Raw genomic sequence first — 26,815 nt, 5'->3', positions numbered from 1 at the left:
TTCTCTCCCACTTTTGTAAATTTGAACTAGGACGAGTCTAAGTGAAGATCACTTTGGGTTTGGGGTACACGGAGTTTCTTTCATGTGTAGACTAATATTTTTTAGCAAGTTTGGCAAGTTTTCTACCATCATTTCTTCAAATACTCTGCCTCTTTCGTTCTTCTCCTTCTAGGCCTCCCATTTTGCATACGTTGGGACCCTTGATGGTGGGTGACCCACAGGACTCCTGAAGCTCTGTTCATTTTTATCATCATTCTCCCCCTCACACTGGTTCATCTCTATGGAGCGACCTCTAAGTTGACTAATTCTTTCTTCTGCCAACTCCTATCTGCTATTGAGCAAATCTAGTGAATTGTTCATTTATCGTACTTTTAAACTCCAGAATTTCGGTATGGTTCTTTTTAGGTAATTTCTAGGTTTATGGATATTCCCTTTGGTAAGATACCATTCTCATACTTTCCTTTAATTCTTCAGATGCGGTTTCATTTAGTTCTTTGAACATATTTATAATAGCTCAAAGTCTGTGTCTGCGAAGTCCCTATCTGGGCTCCCACAGGGACATTTTTCTCTTGGCTGGTTTTTGCTTTTTCGTACCCACCGCCACCCCCCCCCCCCCCGTGTGTATGTCACACTTTCCCCTTTGTTACGTCTCACTTTTTCATTAAAAACTGGTCATTTTAGATAATATATTTTAACAACTGTGGTACCAGAATCCTCCACACTGCTCCAAGATATTTTATCACTGGTGGTGGTGTTGTCCTTTTCTCCGGTGCTGCTCGTTTGGCACTTTGATGAACTAATTCTGTAGGTTCTACAGTCCCTGTAGTGTGTGGCCACGGAGTTTTCCGCCAGATTTTAAGTTCTTGCTTTCATTTTTAAGCCTGGCTTCCAAAGAGTCACACGTGTATCTGTCTAACTCAGTGGCCAGCCACTGGTTGGTCAGATTTCCCTAAATGCCTCGCCTGGGTGTCTCCACCCTTTGCCAAAGGCATCTGTGTGAGAACTCACACTCTCAGACTTCTGTCAGGGGATAACACGGCCCTAGTTTTCACTTCCTGCTTAGGCAGAGCCTCAAGGTCAGAGGGGAACCTCCGCTTTCCTAGGTCTTTCACAGACACGTGCACAGCCTTGCACATGGCGCAGCCTTTTAGATGTCCAGGAATATGACGGGAGTTTTTCAGAGTTCCCTACAGTTGGCTAATTCTCCCAGATTTCCTTCTGAATTCCTGGCCAGGCTCTGGTTTGCCTCCACGGAAAGAAAAGCCTTAAGCGGTGGAGACACTGCCAACATTTGCTTTTGCTGCAGCAAAGCCCTAGGGGCTTTCTCTCCCCCCCCAACCGAGCAGAGCTCTGAGTCAAATCGAATAGCCAACCACTCTCTGGAAATAGACTTTTCCCAGGGAGCCGCAAGTTTGGACAAAATATGAACCGCGCTCTGGGGAAGGTGCTTTTAATGGGTCTCCAGGAGTGGCCGGATCTCTGCGTCATGTGCAACGCTGCCTGCTTCTGCTCAGCTGCCAGGCTGGGGAAGGAGGAGAGACGGAAGGAAGCACGAGTTAAAACGTCACGGACCCCGGTGTCCTCCCAGGTTTCAGGACTCTTCTCTCGGACGGAGGATCTGCGGTGCATTCGCTGGCTGCGGTTAACTGCCAGAATTCTGAAGGAGTTCACTTGGGCTGTTTTTGCTGTCGTAGCAAAACAGTTGTTTTGCTGTTGTTTCGTTTTGCTCTGTCGTAGACAGAGATCAAGTGCACGGAGGGCCTCACTCCGACCAATGTGGAAGCCAATCAACTCTGTGATATTTTAAATCTAGTTTCGCGTAGTTTTTAAGACAAAAAAGCATTTTAACCAAAACAAATTGTTTAAAAAATTATACCTTTTTAGGTCACCAATTCTTTATCTGGTGGAAACTTAAGAAAAAAAAAATCTATATTACAACAAATAGAAGAGAAACTGATCTGAGAGGGATTAAACTGCACAGACAATATCTCGCCGTACTGAATCTTTCCTGTTTAGTAACACATGCAAGGACTGAAAATAAAGATGGTCCCTGGTCTTATCCTCTCTTGGCCCCAAAGGCCTCCCAGGTCCTTTTTGGAGAACAGGAACAAGTTCACGTGAGGAAGAAAAAGGCTACTCCGTCGGGTCCTACTTGGCCGACCCAGGCCAATTCCAATTCCGTTCCGACAGGGATAAAAAGAGCCACAGAGAGTGGGAGCAGGAAACGCAGCAGAGAAGAGAAACCAGGGACCTGCACACAGGAAGGGACCTTATCTCCTGAGGTTTCTCTGGAGAACCTCCGCACAGAAAAATCACGCTTACCTCAGCATCACCCAAGTATCAGCCAGACCCATGTAGTCAGGACATGGGTCCTGACTACAAGCAAGACGAGCTTCTTGAAAGGAAGAGTGATTCATTCCTATTATCTCCCTTTAACACGGCCTGATATTGGCAAGCCAGGGAAAGTCCAAAACCATCAAAACAGGCCCCAAAAAAGTAAACACGCTTTAGCAAAAACTTTTATTTTCAAAACCATTCTTTTCCTATTTTTCCTTAGCTCTTCTTTAAGATTTTATTTCTAAGTAACCTCTACACTCAGCGTGGGGCTCAAACTTGCAACCCCAAGATCAAGAGTCATATATGCCCCACCCACTGAGTCAGGTGCTCCTTCTTTTGTCCTTCTTACTGCTGTTTAATCAACTACCCCAAAACCTACCGCTCAAAACAAACAAACAAACAAAAAAGACATTTTATTTGCTCCTAATTCTGCAATCTGGGTTGGGCTCGGCGAGGCAGCTCTCCAGCTAATCGTGCCGGCGATCCCGTGCACGGCGATCCCTTGCACGACCGCTTTCCACCGACGGGTGGGAACAGGGCTCGGCCAGAATACCAGCACGACTAGACTTCTCTCTCCATGTCGTCTCAGGGCCTCTCTCCCCCCACGTGGCCTCTTTTGCACACAGTCTCTCCAGGAAGGTAACCAAGAATCTTCCATGATGGTTCAGGCGCCCCAAAAAACCCAAAAACAAAAGCTACCTGGCCTTCTTAAGGCTTATGTCCAGACCCGGAAAAGCTTTCATTCTGTCACATTCTATTGGTCAAAGCAAGCTACCGGTTCAGCCCAGGCTGAAAGGAAAAGGACTTCCCAAGTGTGGGAATACCCAGAGGCGTGGTTCACCGTAACCGCCATCGACCCAACAGACACTGGAAACGTTTCGGCCACTTCCAGGCGGCTGGAACAGGAGCGACCACAGAAACCAGAAAATGGCGAAGCTAAATGAAGGCTGGGCAGTTAGATTCCATTCTCTGTTCCTCCCCACACTGAGGGTCAATCTGGCTTCACTGAGAATCTTAATTATGGGTAGGAGGGAAATAGAAACCTAATTAATCACTTACAAGCCACACAACCTGGGACAACTCAACCATTCTCTCACAGCCTCAGCTCCTCAAGTGTAAAATGAAAAATTACACGGGCCCTGCCCATCCTACAGTAAGACTAGAGAGGACAGATAAGACAAGAAATGAGAAGGGACGTCAAAAACCAGAATGTCAAATGACAGGATCCTATGTATTGTCAACCCAGCTAGGCTCCATTCTGTTAATAAAATTATAATAATCACAGTTAATTACCCCATATGCCAAACGACCACCACAGCAATGATACAACACGTCATAATGGGCTAAAATTAGGTTATATTGTGTTACTTATAAAGAGTAACAACACTCATACTGACTGTGGTTTATTGTTATCTAATTACACGTCAGGTGCTGTTAGGTGAACTATGACCCTTAAAATAACAACAAGGTAGGTTATTATTCCCCTTTTACAAATAAACAAAAGCCCATGGTCACCCAACTAGCACGTGAAAAATCTATTATAAATGTTTAAAGTATAATAGGCACATGATATATACCTGCTGTCTAAATTAAAAACAAAGCTAGGGCTATCTGGCTTTCAAGTAAGTCTTTCAACTACATCAAAGTATCTCCCTCTCACAATCTCTGTTTTTACATACAGCTACTGAAATTGTAATCACAGCAAACATATCTAATTAACAGAAAAAACTGATCACCTTCCTTGTCTGCAACGTGGCTTCCCATCTGAAAAGTAGCTTCATTTTTTTTAAAGCTCTAATCTTCAATCCATCTACTGAGACATTATGAGTAATAATGGCCTTATTATGATGTGGGAGTACCAAATGGGGAAAAAAAGTGACACATTTACATACCAAAATGTCTCGAAAACAAACCCCACCGAAACAGCAAATGTTTTTAAATGGCAAAATATGTACAGTATGACCAGTAAAGATCTATATCCTTATAGTTATGAGAAGACCTTGAAATTTAAAAGAGGAAGAAAAGACAATGCCCGGCAGGAAAATGGTCTAACCATACAAATGAGCCATCAACAAAAGATCTGACTAGCAAACATACTTTAAAAAAGGGTTTTTTTTGTCATTAGTTATCAAAGGAATGCAAATCCAAGGGAGACATTTTTCAACTACAGGATTGACGAAAATACAAAAAAAAAATTACAAAGATTAATCATCGTGTAGAGAGCATGCAAAGAAACAAAACATTAAAACACTCTTCTTAAAAAAACAAAACAACAACACTCTTCTTGAGAGTATACAGTGGCATGAGCTTTCTAGAGAGCAAGCTGGTGGTTCAAAAACCATTCAATACGCACCCAGCCTTTTGCCCAGCAGTTCCATCCCTCACAACTCATATAAAGGAATTAACTGGATGTTGCGCAAAGATGTATATACAACAATTCATCGTAGCACCAAACCATAGGGTACCACCTCAACGACTGGAGAACCGCTTAACTAAATCGATAACATTCATACAACGGCACCAACATGTTATTTACCACGAAAAAAATGTTGATAGGAGTGTCCAAGTTAAAAAAACAAACTGTAGGACCCAATTTTTGAGAGGAAGGGCACATATTTTTGTGTGTGAAGGGAGAGAGGGCACACGCGTGTGTGAGAAGTACGCCCAAGAATGCCAGATGCACTCGCTAAGAGACAAATCCTGAGAAGACAGAACAGTAATCTTGTGAGCACGTGGGATGTCATCTTTGAACAGAATGGTGATTCTTTTTTCGTTTCCTCTTTGTACCTTTCCGTATTTTCTGAATGTTTTACATTAAGCACGTATAATTTTTATAGCCACAACACAATAAAATAATTTTCATTTAAAATAATCTCAACCATCATTAGCTTGAGGTTCTGTTAACTTTCAGCCATTATTACTTTTACGATAAAATACTGATTAAAAAGCAGTTGATGTGGATACTGAATGAAAATTTCCACATATTCCTCTTTCAAATGACAAATGAAGACTCGTAAAGCCTTCATAGGACTGCTTCCACTCGCAAATTATTTAGAATTTGTAATTTCTTTTAAAACGTCCCTTAAAAGAGAAAAGTGGAGCGGCAATGGAGCAAGCATAAGTGTACTGCATTATGTGTCTGATAAATAACTTGCATATGTAAAGTCCTGGGCTGATTTGACTCTACAGTTCAAAGAAGAACACCATCGCTTGGTATATTAACTTGGGAGCTTAATACCTTATCCTCGTTATTTACACAGTATAATGAGAGGTCTCAATTAGCCATGGCTAAGATTATCCACAACTAATCTTGCTTCTCAGTTCAGCCCTTGTGCCCAAGTGGAAGCAGTGTAGTTATTTGCTTTGTAGATTTCTGTTCTGTTCACTTTGCATGAAGCCAGGATTCTAGAAAAAAAGAAATGCTTAAGATCAATTCTTCGACTTGGACAGTAGATGGGCAAGTGGCCAGCCACTATCCTCAGGGCTGAGAGTCTGAGTATCATCCAGATATACCACCCTGTCCTCCACCAGGGAACTTTGGAAACTCTGGGGGCCATTTTGGTTGTCACATGACTGGGGTGGGGGAGAGGTTCTAATGCCATTTTGGCCCACAGATGCCAAAACATGCTGCAACACAGGGTACCCCACCAAGAACTGTCCCGTTGACAAGGACAACAGTGTCCCTGTTGAGGGACCAAGGATTTTCTTGTGCAATGTTATATTTCTAGCCTACTACACAGCAGGCATTAAATAATTATTTGTCGAATACAGCTAAAACAAGCAACCGCCAGCACTGAGATACAAATAACATAAAATAACGAGGAGTGACAATGGAGAAGCCAGACCCACTGTGACCTGAGTCAGACTTTTGTGGCTAGGATCCATTACACTCAGGGAAATTCTACGATGAGACACGTCTGTACCCAAAACATGCAGAAAAGCCTAACAGGCCACACCCAAATACAGACGATACGAGGATTATCTTCCACCATAGATAGCCAGATATAGGTCTTCCTCTGTGAGCAAAGATCAGCAATTCTGTCAACTCAAGACACACACACGGGTGCCAACCGAGCTCCATCTTGCCTTGGCAAGCGGACGGCAAAAAGCATGTGGCTTCAGAGTAAGACTGTGGCCTTTAACTGTGGTTTTGCCACGCATTACCTGAGCAGTTACTTCACATCTTAACATACCATTCAAACCTTGGCAGTTTCCTTCACATCTTCGAAGATCAGCCTTCTCTTCTATAAAGTGGCATAATAAGGGGCGCCTGGGTGGCTCAGCTGGTTAAGCGTCCGACTTCGGCTCAGGTCATGATCTCACGATTCATGGGTTCGGGCCCCGCATCGGGCTCTGCGCTGACAGCCCAGAGCCTGGAGCCTGCTTTGGATTCTGTGTTTCCCTCTCTCTCTGCCCTTCCCCAGCTTGCATTCTGTCTGTCTCTCTCTCTCTCAGAAATAAACATGAAAAAAAAATTTACAAAGTGGCATAATGAAACGGGTTCACAACCCCCCATGCTAGGCCCCTGGGCCAGATAGGTCACATGACTCGGAATCTCTTTTGTAACTTTGGAAAGTAGTATCATATACATGTAACACCCCAGGTGTGTCTAGGGCAGCAACATATAATCATACACATTAATGTTTCCGTCGCTAAAAAGATGAATGTCCCATTTGTGGGATAAATAAAGACCCTTAAGGAGCCTTATCTCATTCAGCTCAGGTTCTGCAGCTAAATTAGCTTTCCCACAAACTTAGGGAAACTGGTGATTTTCAGAGCCTGTGGAAATCCACAAGTACGTATTAGGGATCACGGATCTGTAGTACCTACTTCCCTCGAAGAGATAACATGAGGATTAAGTTATTATACACAGAAGTTACTTACCCCAGTGCCTGACATACAGGTAGCACTTCGTATTGGTCATTGCTCTAAAATGTTAACTAGTTACTAAATGAGATACCAGGTGATGCAAGGTGGCTTAAGGGATTCGGCTGACTTGTGTTAGCTGGGGGCCGGGCTGGGCAGGGGAGGGGGGGTGATACAGGGGTAAGTACAGGTCAGGAGGTAACCGAAGACAATTACGCTAATTAAAATAAAACAAAATGACAATTTACTGCCCTTAAATTGCAAGAAAATAATGCGTCTGTAACACTGACCTCTTAGGTAAACATTTACTTCCTTTTGATAAAAGGCAGTTTCTCCAGGAGGTAAGATCTGAAGATACTTAATAATTTCTGCTTCACATGTGGTTTCCTACTTGCAACTCTAAACAGCGTTCTTCCTATAAGCGGGTCTGAAATTGAAGATTTTGCTTCAGGCAGGGCCAAAAAAACCCCGGTTTCTCCTTAGCGTAAAAGATTAAAATTAAAAAAGCAGTGAAGTTCTTATCGAGCATGGCAGGATTATAGCAAAATTTGAGAAGTTAAATGGTAAGTGCAAGAAGTATGTTGAACCCACCTCCCAAACGAGGGAAGTTCAGTTTACCCCCTTCTCCCCTCCCTGTTCTATTGGTTTTCCTGATCCAAACTCCTAGAGACGTAAGAGTCAACGGAGAGAATGAAGGGAACTATCACTTGTTAAGCACCGCTTGGTGCCATGTATCTTTGATTTATTTTCACAATTACAAGGCGACCGTCACTCTCCTCATATTAATAAGAATATTGAATTGGTAGGTGGGTAAACCATGATTCAAACTCAAGTGAGACTAACTCAAAACCCCACAGGCTACTTGGGACTAGACCCCCCCCCCTTACCAAAGGAGAGAGCGGCATCCTCACTTTCTTGACTCTTGCCTTCCTTTGTATTCTTTACCAGATATTTTCAAAGTGCATGCAATAATGTGGGACTTATATGATCTCTCAGAGTAAAGACATTGTCGTTCTTTCTATGATCCCAAATTGAAAATGTACTTTCGATGTGATCTTGTCTCTCAAACACTAAGGGGATCTCCATAAATTTCAGGCACTGTCTTTAGTGTTAAGAGCATATTTACATACGTATTGCATTGTTCCAATCAGCAGCATAATTATAATCAAAGAACCTCCAGCTTGGTAGAGATTTTAAGGATAAAACATATACTTAGTTGAATCACCGTTCTGGTCATAAAGATTTTTATGGGGTATGACCTCCCAAATATCCTTCTATTGCCACGTTAGAGTTTAATGATCTTTTCAAGAGGGTCTTCTTTATGACAAATTAGAATCACCCTTTCTAGAATTTCAGCTCATTCTACTTGGGTCTGACTTTCAAGGAGACGACTTAAGGCACGAACATACCTGTCATTTTACTTTTAGCTGAAAGTTTGCAGCACAAATTAAAAAGTACAAATATATTTCAAGACAGATTTCAAGGTCTTTCTCCCCCTTCTTCCCGTAAACTAAACAAGTGACTGCGGTGACTCGAACCTTTCCTCCCTCCTGTCAATGCCCATTCATGCTGCCCTTTCCAGTATCTCTCCAATTGTTCCGCGTCCCTAATGAGCTTTGGGGAAAATAATGGAACATTATTAAAGTGTTCAGTTTAGTAAACTAAGAGCTCAATGACTTAAGCTTTAAAAAAAATACTCCAGAGTCATGCTCATTTTTAAAAGTACAAAACTGTTGACCTATTTTCAATTTGTGGAATGCTATGATTTGCGTCTAAACAATTAGCCTCATCTTGAATTTGTGTGATTAACTTTTAACCGTTATTAAATTTCATGACGTCTTGGGTGGACCACTGAGGGGATTTATTTTTTATTTGCAGATAGGTAATTGCATAGGCTGTTACAGTAAGGTTTAAATGCATACTTGAGGAAGATGGAAACGTATTTGGAATCTATTATTGTCAAAGACTCTAGAATGCTATATGATGAAGGAACCGTGCTTTGATACTATTAACACTGTTACTGCTATAAATGCTACTATACCCTAGAATTTTCAAGGCTCTATACACACACAGTAACTAATGGAAACCACTTTTAAGAGCCACTGTACTTAACTGCCAGACTTGGGATTATGAAATACATTCAATATTTTAAATTGTATAAAAACTGATAACGCTTATCACTGTCACTTTATGGACAAGATATAATTAATACGGACAGTCTGCATTTGAGTTTTTAATAAATTTTTCTATTTTTGAAACCATCCTATCGTACTTTTTTTAATGTTTATTTTTGAGAGAGAGTGCACGCGCGTATGGTAGGGGCGGAGGGAGTGGGACAGAGGATCCCAAGCGGGCTTTGCACTGGCAGCAGTAAAAGCACGAAGCAGGGCTCAGACCCACAAACCGTGAGATCATGACCTGGTCTGAAGTTGGACGCTCAACCGACTGGGCCACCCAGGCGCCCCCAAAACTATCCTACTATTTTAAAACCAATTCTCATTGGCCCTGGTAAAAAGTGTATCCTGTGTGCTATGTTAATTCAGTAAGTACTGGTGGAGGAGAAACAGACGTAACGAAAAATGCCAAGAGGCTAATCTGTGTTTCTATCTCCACAATGCCAGTAGGAAAAGAGGTATGTAACCTGGATCCACGAGAGGCACAGTTCGTGGTTCTAATTTACAGTCCTTGCACAGAGGGAACCAGTGCAGAGCAGTAGCTGTAAAGCCCGATCTTCTAATGAACCTGCCTTTCAGGCCACCACCATTCCCAAGCATGGCTCCTGAAGAACTTTTTGACCAGAAAATATAATGTGAAAATTACTAACACAGTGGATAACAACAGAAGAAGAGTCACAAGATCTGGGTTCAAATTCCAGATTGTCTATCTACTAGCTCTGGAACCTTCAAAGGTGTTTCTTCACCTCTATAAATCTTAGTTTCCACATCCATAGCAAGGAGACAACCCCCACCCCATACAATGGACAAGCTGAGATAAATTAAATAAGATGCTGACCACACAAAACAAGTTTGTAAGGTGTGATCTGCTAAGTAAAGCATATATTATATACTATATGTAATTATTACATATACTATTATATATTATTATACGACATATATTATATTATAATTACTGTCTTACAAACTATGTTATAATATAAAAACAAACATTTTTCCTTCCTACCACTCCCCTTCCCAAGACAATTTCCTTATTTCACATACAACAAAGACACTCAGCGTTATCTGAGTGAAAGAAGGTCCAAAAATTGGATTCAAAGGAAAGAAGTGGGACGAACAGACACATTAAGAATTGTTCTCCACTGCTTCTCAGGATAACTCAAGGTAAGTTCATCTCCCACTACCTTGCCCAAGGGAAGGACTCCACCGACACACCTAGTGGTTACTTTAAATGTCCGCTGTTTTTAACAAACACTATCTGTAAGCACTTTTAGTAGCAGTATGCTATGGAAACCCGTTCTCCAGACCCAGGCTAGCTTTTGCAATTGGTAGGTGTGAGATCAACGTTCCGATCAGATGTACTCAATCATGAACGTCAAGTAATAGGGAAAAAATGTATCATATTCACGTGTTTCCTACAGACGACTCACACAGTTTGAGAAATGATAAAGTTGTAAGACTTCCTAGAGAAGCTATTTCAGAGTCGGTACTCTCTCAAACATACTATCTGTGTAAAGATTACAATAGCTCTTAAATTATAATTCCTATACATAAATGCGTGGTTTTTTGCTACAGATCATGTTACGAAGGTCTTAGACACAAAACTATTCAGTGTCTCCTTCTTGCAGCCTTATATCCATCAATAAAATATTGGAAAGTATATTTATATCCATAAATAAAATATTGGTGTACCCTGTGGAAAACTTTTATAAACGCACAGGTTTGAGATGAAGGATAGAGCTCCAGCTTATTTTTCTTGAATCTTGGTTAAGTCTCTTAACCGGTAGATTGTGTGATTATCTTCCCACAGGAGCTGAATATTGAAGAAATGCTAAAATAGCAATGTTTTATCATACTGAATGGGCTGGCAATTGCATTTCAACTATGTGGAAAAGTGAGGAAGTAACTTGGGTGCACACGTAACCTCAAAGACCAACAATGAGGCACAGCTCTACGCCTATCCCTCTGGTGCCCCCCTCCCCCCCCCCCCCCCCACTCACCTGACCCCTATCCCTGCTCCTTGCTCCTTTCTGAACACCAATGGAAGGCCTCTCTTTCAAGTGCTGTTGTACCGGAAGCAGAAGTCCCCACACCAAACTGCTGCGCCTTCCGGCATAACTAGCCCATTATTGAGTAGGAGAATTATGACATCAGCAGCACGTTAGCCAATTACTCTACCGAATAGTTCATGTCCACTGACCCACCTGCCGCCATGTCACGGGCTGGATCTCTTAAGAATAGCTGCTATAGTTTACTCTCTTTAATTTGAATTTACTGTGACACGGGCTTCACGTCTGACAATCTGTGAAACAACAATAGAAATGCATGTGGCATTCAGTTGCATTTTAGTTGACTGTCATTTTGGAATGCCACACCTAGACATCACGCAGGGCGACACGTGGGTACAAAAGGTGGGAAAAGACTAACTCAACAGTCTCATATTTACGTTCTCAGTAAAGCACCCTGAGCAGCCCCCGGAATTTCACATTACAGGGGCTCTGATGGTCTTTCTTACAATGTCTTACACATTTTCAGTGCAGGATGCCTTTAATCCTACTTAGGGCATGTTGGGGAGACAGGCGGGAGGGAGGGGTTCTCCTGTGGTTTCCAGAGCCCCACAGAAAGCTAAGCTATCCAAAACACTTAAAAATAACTACAACCAGGGGCACCTGGCTGGCTCAGGCCGTAGAGCCTACAACTCTTGATTTCGGGATTGTGAGTTCAAGCCCCATGTTGGGCACAGAGCTCACTACAAAAATAAAAAATTAAAATACGAAATAACTTTAACCACATAACGATGTGAAGAAGAGTTTAACACTATCATGTCTTAAACACATGCAAGCTGTGAAAGAAAATAAAGTTCCTCACGATGTTAACCATTGCCAACTATCAAGACAGAAAAAAACCTATCTCAAAATCTTATAAAAATAGCTCTCAAAAAATTTTGTACATGAGACCCTATACTAGATACATTACAATACTCTGCTTTGTGTACCTATAGTTCATACTTTATAGAGAACATGTGATCAATTACCTCATATTCTTTCCATGAGCCAAACTCAATGTATTCTCTACCATGAAATGCCAGAATGACCAAGTGGCCTAAAATATTAAAAGCAAAGAGAATCAGGTTAACATTAAAAATGAACTCTTTGACGTACACAAGCTATGTGGTCGTTTCATATTACTGAATCTGTGGATAAATATTAATTGCCATGTAACTGAATTATTTTCAAAGCATCTCTTTGCATGACTGCCTCTCTGTTTAGGTTTCCTATGTAGTCGAAAAAGAAATTCTTTTGACTTGACAGGGAAGGAGAGACAACTTCTGTCAAAGAATAAACATATTACTCTAATAATCAAGAAAATATAAGCGAGGAAAAATAATGGAGAGAAGGATTCTTTGAAAGAATCTGCTCTTCTAAATCGTGAAGACAAGAGACCAAACAATTTGAGACATCAGCCTGCCACTCACACTTTGTCTCTCTCTCTCTCAAAAATAAACATTAAAAACATTTTTAAAAAATTTTAGTAATAATAATTAAATAAGATTTGTTTCTTTTTTTTTTAAAATTTTTTTTCAACGTTTTTATTTATTTTTGGGACAGAGAGAGACAGAGCATGAACGGGGGAGGGGCAGAGAGAGAGGGAGACACAGAATCGGAAACAGGCTCCGGGTTCTGAGCCATCAGCCCAGAGCCTGACGCGGGGCTCGAACTCACGGACCGCGAGATCGTGACCTGGCTGAAGTCGGACGCTGAACCGACTGCGCCACCCAGGCGCCCCAAGATTTGTTTCTTAAAAATAAACAAGCAAAAACAATACATAAGCAGATCAGAAAGCTACAAAAATTAATAAGAAATGCATGATTATTCAGTCTTATGAAAATTTTAAAAAGAAATCTTCGGTTCAGCAGAGAACAAGCAAGATCGCTTTTATACTAATGATTTTTATTTGCTAATAAATTTTAGCAATACAAACATGTACTTAAGTGTACTTGCTTATTATATATGTTCATGCTTTTTTTTGCCCTAAATTTGACCCATGGGATCAGAGATCAACTTAGTACAGAATATATCTGATCACTTAGTCACTATAAACAGCATCAGAGCTACCTGGGGTGATCTAGCTTTGTTTGTTTTCTTTTTTTCTTTGAGGGTAAAGAGGACTTTAAGTGACAGTTACCATAAATTTTTATGTGGGCCCATTAAACTTAGAAAAATAACACAGAAAACAGGCACAGCTGAGTCTATATGAACAGGCAACAGTCTAAATACACATATTTGGGGTTACTTGAACGAGACAAGGATCACTAAAATAATCACAGGTGTTTGCTGTGTATTTAGTCGATGACGAGTCAGATACAGCCAAAGTGCAATCATCTACACTAATTAACACACCAGAGTTCTCAAAAAGAACTTGGCAATTTTAACGCTATTATCAGACTTTCCTGTTACTTTATCGTCATTATGAAATACAGAATATTTTCTGACCTGAGGTATTGTATAGTTATCGTCAACTAAGTGACTAGACCATACTTTGAAACAACTTTGAAGAAAAGAACTAGGACTATTACACAGCCACAATTAGATGTTTCTAAGATAACTCTCCCAGCTCCTTCAAGTTTTTTTTTTCTCTAACTACCCTCCCTTATACCTAACTTTTTCGGTGGCTAATCTACAGTTAATCAGTGTCCTCTACCCTCCTCCAAACAGGTTACAAGCATAACTTCCGGCCTGAACACCTTTCACCACCCTATCTGATACGAACACCACTGCGCAGAATCTCTTCATTTCTGGAACAGTCTCAGGTTCCTTGACCACCATCACAGTTCACTGATGGTACAAATTTGTGTTTGCCACGGGTCATTTTATTTTATTTTTTTTTTTTAATTTTTTTTTTCAGCGTTTTATTTTTATTTTTGGGACAGAGAGAGACAGAGCATGAACGGGGGAGGGGCAGAGAGAGAGGGAGACACAGAATCCGAAACAGGCTCCAGGCTCCGAGCCATCAGCCCAGAGCCCGACGCGGGGCTCGAACTCACGGAGTGCGAGATCGTGACCTGGCTGAAGTCGGACGCTTAACCGACTGTGCCACCCAGGCGCCCCGCCACGGGTCATTTTAAACTTAAAATCCAATTCGTTTCTTTAAAGCTGTTCTCATATAACATTATTCAATTATTCGTTTAAGAAAGAATGGCAACTACACTAGGTCCCACCCGTACCAGTATTAGATGTGCACAGTCCCCACACACAACTAGCTCGCACACTACCACGCCAAGCACAGCAAAACGCTTCCTCCCTCAAAGCTCTTACACTGGCCCCGCAAGAACTTATTTTCCTTCTTTATTCTATAATGCCTTTCTTCTCACGCCACTGGCGCAGCTTTTCAAGTATCTTCATCTTGCCCTTCAACATTTACTGAGTCGCAACCATGCACTTGGTAAGGTGCTAGAAGCTGATTTGGTGCCACAGGATACAACGGTGCGCAAAACGGTTACTCAGGGCCCTCCTCATCTGTCCTAACTTTCTCAGTGGCTTTATAACTCTCCTGCAACCCAGTGATCTTTCACCTTTGACGCTCTCATTTTTTCATACCCCACAACTCATCAGTAACCACATCCTGCTAATCTCATTCACGCTGGATAACTACCCAGGCAAAAGGGGCCACTTCCCTGGGATCTTCCCCATAAAATGAGAAATCTGCCCAGCCCAGGGCCATGCTCTCTGACTCCTCTGGACTCTGCCTTGGCAAATTTCCAGGAGTCGGATCCCCTCGCAGAGCCCTGGACTATCGGCCCCAGGGCAGATGGAGAGGCGGGCGTATCCACCTCCAGACCCAAGAGGTGGTCAAGACAGAGCTTGCAAGGAATAGGGCACATGGACACGTTACAGCAAAGAGCCTAGGAGACGGGGAGGAGGAGGCAGACTTCAGGACAGGGACAAGATGACAGAAGGCCAGTCCTCCCTTTGCCACTATATTCTAGAAGAGAACCAAAAAATCTGAGAATTGTTTTTTTAATTTTTTTAATGTTTATTTTTGAGATAGAGAGAGACAGAGCATGAGTGGGGGAAGGGCAGAGAGCAAGAGGGAGACATAGAATCCGAAGCAGGCTCCAGGCTCTGAGCTGTCAGCACAGAGCCCGACACGGGGTTCGAACTCACAAACCGCGAGATCATGACCTGAGCTGAAGTCGAACATTTAACCGACTAAGCCATCCAGGCACCCCTGAGAATTCTTTAATTTTTAATGTTTACTTATCTTTGAGACAGAGAGAGACAGAGACAGAGTGCGAGCAGGGAAGGGGCAGCGAGGGAGGGAGACACAGAATCCAAAGCAGCCTCCAGGTTCCCAGCTGCCAGCACACAGTGGGATGCAGGGCTCGAACTCTTGAACCGTGAGGTCATGACCTGAGCCGAAGTCAGACGCTCAACTGACTGAGCCTCCCAGGCACCCCAAAAAACTGAGAATTCTAAATGGTCATCCGTCATCTTATAAAGTTGTATCGGTCAAATTATGAGGTAAGAGCATATTTTACCTAACAGCGGATCCGCCGCACTTAAGTATGTAGAAACACAATGAGTGAGCTTCCATTTGTATTCTTATACCCATAAGGGTTAGGGCTGGGCCTGGTTTCCACATCTCATTTCCAATAACGGGTCTCCAGCTCCAATCTTCATTATAACGCATCAAACAAGGATTATTATGCCAGTAGTGTGGGGGTAGGAACAGTAAAAGGATCATAAACAGTATCTCTCACTGAAAGTCCTGGCACCGTACTGGCATCTAATCGATACTCAACTCGTCCACGCTCTTCATGTTACTTACAACCCCACTGGCTATTATATCTGCATAGTTTTACATTTTTATCCATGAACTGAAAGTCACAGAGCAGCAGCAGGATTCTAACCAACGTCTTTCGGAATTAAAAGGCCAGGTTCTTCACTCTATCTACTTCCTTTCAGATGATCAAGAGAAGTTTACCTTGCTTGACTCACTCCCTGCTCATCCACACACATCTGCCAGATTAATCTCCTTAGGGAGCACCATTTTCACCTTCACGTTTGAGCCCCGGTAAAAGTAAACGCTGGTTGGTTACGCCCTGTCCGGTGAAGTTCCAAATCCTTCGCCCGATTTTCCATTCCACTCCATCTGCTTCGTTATTTCCCAAGAAATTCTTCACACCAAGATGATGTGCCTCTACCTCTAGTACGTGCTGAACTCCTTCCTCACGGCAATACACCCATACACCCTTCAAGATGCATCTCATGTCCACCCTCCTTCCGGAAGACTTCTCTAAAATTATTCCAGACCAGAACCTTGTCTCCATTTTTCTGAGTCACCATAGTACTGATGGTCTCGAATCAGTCAACAGGTAACTAAGCTGTGTGCTCGTCACGGGGGGAACCACAAAGGACAGGGCTCTTTATAGACTTCAAATCGCTTCATGGAGTTATTCTCGTTGGAAGGCAGCATAGGAGAGACGGGTAAAGTGCCTCCAAAGGCAGAGCACCTGGCTAAAAATCTGCTTTGATCACACATTAGCATGGACGTTGGTGTGAAGTTGCATAGTAAAGTAATAAAAACCAGTTCTTTTCTAGTAAGCAGACTTTTTGGTCCTGGAACCCACTTAGGTCTTAAATTTTTTTTTGAGACCCCCAAAGGACTTTTGTTTCTGTGTGTTCTGTCTGGTGGGGCACTGATAAATGTCTGTCAGCTCCCCTTCCGACCCCTCAAAAGAGCCAGATTTGTAGCTTTTGCTCATTTCCATAGTGTAAATACTCCCAACATGACTCATTTCAAGCTAGCAATGTAACAACTGAATGTGGAATGCGGAGTTAAGAGGAGATGGGCAATGTTGACTCTCTCCAGCTAGTAATAATAAGCTTTGGTACGTCACCAGCTATGTCTATCCAGTCAGTATATTAGAAAATAAAGTAGAAAAGCAGTATTAATTTGAAAGTGACAATAAAACCATTACATCTTAACATAAACATGTTTATGAAATATACCTAAATTTTCCCAAAGAAAAAAACATTAATGAATTAATGAGAACAGTGGCATTGTTTTCTGTTTTTATAAATTTCTTTTAACATCTTGCTCAATAGAAGACAACTGGCTTCCCAGGGCACCTCTCCGACTTCGGGTCAGGTCATGATCTCATGGTTTGTGAGTTTGAGCCCTGCCTCAGGCTCTCTGCTGTCAACATGGAGCCCGCTTCAGGTCCTCTGTCGTCCCCCACTCCCCACCATCTCTGCCCCTCCCCTGCTTACACTCTCTCTCTCTCTCTCTGAAAACTAAAAACATTAAAATAAAAAACTAAAAAACTAAACAAGAAGACGATTGGCTTCTCACGTAGACTTCTCCACTCAATCTGCCATCTGGGTTGAGTATATTAAGAAAATGCAGCCTCACATACACATGGTTTTAAGAGGAAGGACCTCCTGGGGTTGGTGACCCTAGGTGTCCTCTGTTCACATGTAGAGCAGCATTTATGTACAGTATACAGTTTGCAGAAAACACGTTCATGTGAAAAGACCTTACCAATAGTGAGAGTTTAGACTAGTCTTGCAGTTTAGTTTTCTCACCTAGCAATTATCTCCATATGAGTAATTCTAACTTGAGACTGTACTGAAAAGCAAGTGTATGCTATCCCATACGTATGTGTGTATATTTACATACACATGTATATAAATGTGTATGTACACATACTATAGCTCCCCAATTCAACAACTCAAAGCAGTAAGAATCTCAAGGGGAAAAAAAAGATAACATGAAAAAGAGCAAGTGAAAACTTCTTCATTTGTAGGAGAAAAACTTCTATGCAAAGAGAGTATTTATGAAGCTAATGTATGAATCTTCACTGAGCTGGACATAATATTCAATTAAACATAAAAGGTACAATTATGTTCTACATTTTTACAAGTGGACAACTGTACCTTATGTACAAGATAAGTCAGAGTTACATATTCGTGGATGTCAAAAAACCGGCTTCTGTCAGAACAGAATTGTATTTCATTTGGCTCTGAAATTTAAAACCTGAAGATGATCTCATGGCTCATGAGTTCGAGCCCTGTATCATGAGTCTGAGCCTTGTATCAGGCTCTGCACTGACAGCATGGAGACTGCTCAGGATTCTCTCTCCCACTCTCTGCCCCTTCTCTGCTCTGTCTCTCAAAATAAATAGAACTTAAAAAAAAAAAAAAAAAACAATATAAGCACATAAATCATGCTCAGGAAAAAAAAAATTCATTGTTTTAAAATCACCAAACTACCAGCAACAGCTGGTGGTTCTGTCTAAAAGACTGTAGCTGTGTAGGGATGCCCGGGTGGCTCAGTCGGTTAAGTGTCCAACTTCAGCTCAGGTCATGATCTCACGGTTCACGGGTTTGAGCCCGCATCGGGCTCTGTGCCGACAGCTCAGAGCCTGGAGCCTGCTTCAGATTCTGTCTCTGCAACTCTCGGCCCCTCCCGTGCTCACACTCTGTGTCTGTCTCTCAGTAATAAGTAAACGTTAAAAAAAAAATAAAATAAAAAAAGACTGTAGCTGTGTAACCTTAAGTGCTATTTCCCCCTGCGTCTAAGTATCACAGTTGCTCAGTATTCTCCCTCTTAAAATATCAAGGCAACATTAAGCATTAAGCACGTTCTGTTCCGCCTCCTCTCCTTAAGCTAAGGCTGAAATTACCTTCTTCAAAGAATTGAAATAGGATAGCCATTGCCTAAACCAGTTTAATCCCACTAGCTACTTCAAACCATTATATTTCAAAGCCACTTCTATTCTTCTGAAAATACTATCTTCTCATTATATTAAATGCCTTACGGTCTCTTTAGCAACGACAGTATACGTGAAAACTTAAACTCGATTTTATAAATCAATGGTGAGCACATTGAACATTTTTTAGGGCTAGACCAAAAGGGAATGATCAGGTGTTTATGGGACTCCACTGTTGCCTTACTTCTCAACAGAAGCTGATATTCATTTTCAGATCTCCTAGATCAACAACGTCAAGTGTTAACACAAGCTTGGGCACTTCTGTCTGCTCTTACAGTTCTTTACACGCAAGAAGAACGTGAAGAGAGGCTTAAATGTTTACAGGATGTAAAGATCGCTGTACACATTTACCAAGATGAATAAACGTGCTCTATTCTTTAAATTCTACCTTTTGTGCAGGGAATAAGTATTTCATCTGTCCGGACGGACATACTGTTCCTATCAGTTGCTGCTCTTGCCACCTTTAAAGGTCACGTCCCCAGATTTGACTCTGTGAAAAGGGGTCGCTCCATAAAAGTTTTAAAAAACCCTTTCTACTGACCAATACTGGAATGACTTAACAAAATACACAGCGCATCGTAGCTCTTTGAAAACAATTTTGTTTCTAATTATATCCAGTTCCATGTTACTATTTTAGCAGCCACCCTCTTCTGCAAAACCTTCCTCATACCCTACCAGAGACTGAGCTACTGACCATCCACACCGGGATTGCGAATTCCAGATTGCCGTGCTAACTTAGCTCATTTTGTCTTCCGCTTTTTCATTCCAACCCAACTGAATAGGCAATATCTCCATACTTACATTAAAAAATATGAGATCAAAGTAGTGAAGGGATAAGTTTAAGGATAATGATCTATCAAATGACTAAACGGGAACTTGAACTCAGGTCTCTTCTACCCAAAAGACTAGGACTCACGCCTCTACCTAACAATTTTGCAAGCTGACGGTCCTCACGCAATACACATCAGGTATTTACATTTTGTAAGGTAGGGACGCGAGGAGTCATGGATATTTGTGTGTGTAGAATAGGCATGTGATTGTCTCACGTGGTACAGTTTGGGTCTTTGTGGAAATTTTACAGTTCCGTGCAAGCACTCCGACAGCCTTCTCCTAATATTGTGACGGTCCTCACAAACTTCCATATTCAAGATTAGCTGGAGCAGGTGATCTTCCCACAAGCCAGCTTCACAACGAACCTGTGTGTGTGTCTTCAAGAGTGAGCTGTGAGCTCACACTCAAGAGACGGAACTACAGTGCATCAGCAGGCTTCACCATGCAAAAGACAGGGACACAGTTACAAATGGTCAGACGGTGTAGCAGGCTCAACTACAATTCGGAATCACTGAGAGGAAGGTTCTAGAAAGTGCTATGCGGTCGCTATGCAAAATACGGATGCCACAATGTCAAGTGGCAGTAAACTTCAGAAATATCATGGAAGGTAACCACGGCCACATCGTAATTGTTTTCTCTAGAAAAACCAACAATTCCATCTTGTGAAAGTAATGCCTACATTCTCGTGTTAAACTCACTGGGACTCTACTGGCTTACTAAGGGGTAAAAAATATTAAAACTATTTCAGAAATTAGGGGCGCCTGGGTGGCTCAAGCTGCGTAAGCGTCCAACTTTGGCTCAGGTCACGATCTCACAGTTCGTGGGTTCCAACCCCATGTTGGGCTCTGTACTGACAGCTCGGAGCCTGGCGCCTGCTTCGGATTCTGCCTCCCTCTCTCTCTCTCTCTGCCCCTCCCCACTCGTGCTCTGTCTCTCTCTCTCAAAAATAAACATAAACTAAAAACGTTTTTGTAGCATTTCAGAAATTAATAATTGAGTGCTAAAACTTCCAAAAGTTTGGTTCTGCCTGCTAAAGGTAGTATTTACACTGGATTGGAATAATAATTCATCGGTTAGCAGAAAAAAGCCTCCAAGCTGATCCCTGGATCTCTGATGCCTCACAAGAAGATCCTCTCTACTGGGAAGCTAGGGCGAAGTCAGGTGGGGGCATTAAAATATCCTGATGGGAAAATGCCAATGCGGGTAAACTATTATAGAAATGCAAAAGAGCACGCCACACTCAACCACTGATAAACATCTCTACCTAAAGCAAATTTACTGTTTAAAAAAGAAATAGTTTGTATACGACGTGCTTGGTTCCATGCCATGCTCTTGCTTAAGAGGCTGATTCTACCTTTAGCTGAAGCCGTGTATTTTCTCATCTGTTTAGGGCAGCTGTCAAGTAATGAGAGTAAGCGGTGCCATTTTAATAAGGAAGTCTTTTAATGAAATATAATAGGTCACAAATACCTAATTTCTGCTCTTTACTGTAATTGCCAGTCTTTACTCTAACTGCCACTTTAACAATCTTTTCCAAATGCTGCCACAAAAGATGAACAAATCAAGGGTATTAGCGTGTGTGTATATTTACAGCTTCTTGCTGTCAAAGGCTGCGTGGCCCCAGTCCCAACTCCAGCAAGCTGTATGAGGATCTGTTTCTTTTGATGGAGGCATCCTGTTCCAGGTTATGAACGCATCTGAATTAATCTCTTTTTCATGGCTACATAAGCAAACGCACACTCAACAATGCACAGGAGAAATGCTGACAAAGTTATAGCACAGTATTACACCTTCAGGAATATCACAGACACTTTTCCCGTCACTGTGGGGGACTGTACATGTTGCCACTTCATTCTTCTTCGGTAAATCCTCTTCTCCGTCAGTTAATTCACAATTTCAAAAAACACTGTTTATGTATAGTTCAAATGGCATCTTTATAAGGTAAATTTTCAGTTCTCACGAGCATCAGGTTTATGTGCACACGCACTTAAACTACAAACAAAACTCCAAGAGCTGGCTACAAAAATTAATACGGCGGATCTCAAAGAGAGAAAACACAGCTCTGATTTTGATTTTTAAAAAGCATATTCGTTGTAACTGTTTTACCACGGCCCCATTTTAAGTTTATGGTTAAAGAGCCTTCAAGAACATAATTCCCTGGAAACTTCCTTACGTGATAATCCTTTCCTCTTTTTATGTTGAGCATCCTGTTTTTTTAACCAGTATCCTTCTGAATTTGGTAGCAGTCTTCCTACTTTAGTATCAGAAGCCCTGGGCACAAACGGTAGCAGTTTTATATGAAGTTTGCCCAGGTTTGAAAGGGGAGGCTTCCCTGAATCGGACTAGCTCACTGTGAAAAGAAAACCATGACAACTGTTTGCACCTCTCGCTTTATTATTACATCCGGCCTGGTCACTCTTAGAAATTCAGTCTATTACGGTTGCTAGGAGTCTGTTGCTGTGCAACATAGAAGGGTATGCTGTGCTGTCAGGCTAAGGAGTGCTAATAAACCTGTAGGCTTCCCTCTCGGAGTCTGACCAGTATGCTTAAAGGGCTTAACACTTTTCAAGAGTGACCGGCCCACAATTCAAGACACATCCTACTAAAAACAAGTCACACTGAGAGATTTCTCACAAAGGAACAAAACGCTAAACATACACAAATATTCAAAATGTATCCTCAGAATCCCTAACTAATTTGGTAAAACAAACAAAGAACAGATTATGATCTACATTTCAATTATACCACCTACTATCCCCAAGCTTTTATTTCCATATAGTCCCCTAAAAGGTTATAATGGACATAAATGAACAGAGAAAGTTTCAGGGGGGGATAAAAAAGCAGTACTAAGTACCTTCAACTTTGATTTAAAAGTATCTCGTACTTATATAAATTCCATTAATGGAAAAATAAACTAAACCTAGGAATCCAAAAGTACTTAAGTTAGCAAAAAACTAAACAGCATTCTCCCCACATCCCCAGGGCCACAAAAAAAATGAAAATAACAACAAAAAAAATCGAGAAAATGAAGAAATTCCAAATTTCATTTTATTATAAAAACAGAGAATTTTTTCGGGGCGCCTGGGTGGTGCAGTCGGTTAAGCGTCCGACTTCAGCCAGGTCACGATCTCGCGGTCCGTGAGTTCGAGCCCCGCGTCGGGCTCTGGGCTGATGGCTCAGAGCCTGGAGCCTGTTTCCGATTCTGTGTCTCCCTCTCTCTCTGACCCTCCCCCGTTCATGCTCTGTCTCTCTCTGTCCCAAAAAAATGAATAAACGTTAAAAAAAAAAAATTTTTAAAAAAAACAGAGAATTTTTTTCACTCCTTTGCTCAGTAATGACTTTATATTAATTCTAAACCTATCACAGGCATATTCTAGAACTTTAAAGATTAACAAATAAGTTATTCACAGAATTTCACTACAAATAGCTGGCATTACTTGAATGTAAATGAGAAGAAAAAAGTCTATCAATAAAATACTGCTAACAAATTGTGTAAAAAGGAATTTGAGAAGTGGGCAGCGGGTAAGAGAGGACTTCTAGCTACTTGAAAAGAAGAAATTTTTTGACTTTTATTGACTTATATTTGATAGGCCTTTCTCATAAAGTATTTGAAGACACAAATAGATGAAGCTGCTTTACCATAAAATACCAAAGACCATAAAGATAAATACAAATAATATAACTTTACAATAATCGTCTTAACTATAAAAATATTTCTAACATTTTCTAAGGATATTTTGGCTATACAAATAATCCCTACAACTTCTTCAAGTTAAAAACAGATTTTTTTTTTTTTTTTTTTGTTAAAGTCAGGCAACATCTTCCCTATAGCCATCGCAATATTTACTCCTTCCATCTAACTACTCTGAACTGGGAACGCTTTTTAAAATAGTGTCAGCTGCACTAGCATATTCTTTTTTAAAGAGCCTTGTATACCTGTCCTTCAAGGGTTGTTTCTATTTCTTCTTCTCATTACACACTCTGGGAAGCAGAGTAAAGGAATTTAAGTATTTTTTCTAAAGTACCAAGAAACAACAAACAGAGGAATGCAGAACACTATCCAAAAAAGAAAGACAAAGAATCCAATAATAAAGGAGAGCTGGTGCAGGCCAGGAGGTGGGAAGGCCAGCATCTGACCAAAGAACAGAGACCAAGGCAGGAAGATAAAGGCTTGGCTAAGAAGGTTTAGAACTGCAACAGCCTAAATGTAAAGCCAAGCAGAGCAGAACAGAACAAATGGGAGGAAAGAGGCAGAAAGGATGAGACAAGAGTGTGTTAGAAAGAGAGCACGTGAAAGAAAATCTGCAGAAAGAAACGGGGACTCATTTCACACGTGGAAAAAAGAAACATAGGAAAGTTTTATGTTCAATAACATCATTTTCCTTGATCCATCTTTAATTCTTAAGAGGGCATGCGTGCAACAACTCAGAAAACGTTCTTAAAGATGCGGTGATATCAATAACATTTATGATGTAAAAGCCAAGCGAGGAGTTGAAGACTCACGTTTACAATGAAGGAATTTGACCACTTTGGATTCTCATTTAGGATAAGAAAAATTTAACTTAATTCTAAAGCTGCAGGACCTAATCTACGAAAATGTTTCTGAAAGTAACAAAAATGGACTTTTCCCAAGAAGAACAAAACCTTAAAACACACACACACACACACACACACACACACACACACACACACACACACACAATGAGGTTATTAAAGCCAGATTCTACTCAGGAGTTCTACCGTTCACAGGGTATATGTGGACAGATGTGTACATTTTTAAAGCAGTTACTTAAGAGTTGGTCAGCTGCTAGTCAAGAGTATTTAAACCATACTGGACAAATCTGCTCTGAAGGAATCCAAGTTCTAAACTGGCTACATTAACACTTAGGATCCTGTCAGGCACTATTAACTAAAATGCAATGGGGCAAAATAAGGAATAAAAATTTTCTAAAGGAGAATGGATATCCCATAGCAGAAGTGTTGTTGGAAAGAGCCTTCTGGTACTTACTGGTTCCTCATGTCTTTAAAATCACAAAGCCACAATAATTAGAAAGTGTGGCATACTTAAAAGAAACCATAGGAGTATGTAACTATAGAGAATAACATACTCATCCATGGAATTAAGCCTCGTTTTTGCACGCAGCAGTTTTCTACAATTTGTAATACCCTATCATATTTGATTCATCTCCCTATACCCACCTTCAAAAAAAAAATCAAAGATCCTTCATAAATGTTGGCTATTTATTGAATTCTGAATTTTAAATTTCATAAACTTTTTGTCAAAAAATTGTAGCTTCTCTGATAAATCGCATAATCAGGGTAGGTCACCAATGAATTACAGGTTATAATTCTTTTCAGTGTCATATTTTACCAATTATAAAAAGAAATCGCAATGACAGCCATTAAAGATCACATTATTGCTCCTTCTTGCTGACAGATTTCCCAAAATACATTTTTAAAAAAATTTTTTTAACATTTATTTATTTTTGAGACAGAGAGAGACAGAGCATGAACAGGGGAGGGGCAGAGAGAGAGGGAGACACAGAATCTGAAACAGGCTCCAGGCTCTGAGCTGTCAGCACAGAGCCCGACGCGGGGCTCGAACTCACGGACCGTGAGATCATGACCTGAGCCGAAGTTGGACGCTTAACCGACCAAGCCACCCAGGTGCCCCATCCAAGATACATTTTTATATGATTTCTATCATTTCTTTGCCAAAGTCAAAAGGATATCAATATACAAAGGCAGCAGTTTTTTTTTCATTTTTTAAGTATTTAAAAAAAATTTTTTTTACATTTATTTTTGAGAGAATGAGACAGAGCGCAAGCAGGGGAGGGGCAGAGAGAGAAGGAGACACAGAATCTGAAGGAGGCTCCAGGCTCCGAGCAAGCATTCAGCACAGAGCCCAACACAGGGCTCAAACCCACAAACCGTGAGATCATGACCTGGGTCAGAGTCGGACGTTCAACCGACTGAGCCACCCTGGCGCCCCTAAATATTTTTATCGTATTCATTTTTGAGAGAGAGACAGAGCACAAGTGGGGTAGTGGCAGAGACAGAGAGACACAGAATCCGAACCAGGCCCAACGCAGGGTTCGAACTCACAAACCAGGAGATCATGACCTGAGCTGAAGTCAGATGTTTAACTGTTTAACTGACTGAGCCACCCAGGCACCCCAGCAGTTTTTTAATATTAAAATTTATAAAAGGAATGTGATACAAACATCTGACTAGAAGAGTGTTATCAATCCAAAACATATTTTAAAACTTCTTAAAAACCACTTTCACTTTGTACCTATTGCTACTCACGTTTATACATTCAAAAATTTGAAAGAAGGTATTAAGCCAACCGAAAAAAAAAAAAAAGGTACAATACTGGATCAATCAATTTCTGAAATGCTTAATTGGGCATACTGAAAAAGGCACCTTAAAATACATTCTATAAATCCAAGGGACAGTTTCAGTTACATCACATTGTAAATGCCAAAAACATCAAAGATACATATTTCACACTTTTTTTGTGATAGCAGATACACAAAAAAACGTTAGAAAACGTAAATAGAAACAAACCATCTTCATAAAGGGATAAATGTTACTCTCTCACAGAACACTAGCAAAATTCTGCAAAGCAAAGGACACAATCAACAAAACTAAAAGGCAACCCATGGAATGGGAAAAGATATTTGCAAATGACATATTGGACAAAGGGCTAGTATCCAAAACCTATAAAGAGCTCACCAAACTCCACACCCAAAAAACAAATAATCCAGTGAAGAAATGGGCAGAAGACATGAATAGACACTTCTCTAAAGAGGACATCCAGATAGCCAAC

General features: G+C 41.1%; 1 protein-coding gene across 11 annotated transcripts in view; it reads right to left on the bottom strand.

Annotated features, from left to right (window-relative positions):
- The window catches only part of RFX3 (regulatory factor X3), a 298,993-nt gene that overhangs the window by 248,924 nt on the left and 23,254 nt on the right, over positions 1 to 26,815 (bottom strand). For 2 of the 11 annotated variants that reach the window (XM_086684916.1, XM_086684919.1), the window contains exon 1: positions 11,378 to 12,475. The exons of the other annotated variants lie outside the window; for them this stretch is intronic. The gene's annotated coding sequence lies outside the window, so the exon portion shown is untranslated. Of the gene's footprint in view, positions 1 to 11,377; positions 12,476 to 26,815 lie in introns of those variants that run through there. 11 annotated transcript variants of the gene reach the window in all.

The sequence above is a fragment of the Puma concolor genome, chromosome D4 (genome assembly GCF_028749965.1).
Source record: "Puma concolor isolate L17-30 chromosome D4, mPumCon1.1.hap2, whole genome shotgun sequence".
In the NCBI taxonomy this organism is placed as follows: Eukaryota; Metazoa; Chordata; class Mammalia; order Carnivora; family Felidae; genus Puma; species Puma concolor.
Note: the sequence above shows the minus strand (reverse complement) of the source record. Positions and strands in the feature narration are given on the sequence as shown.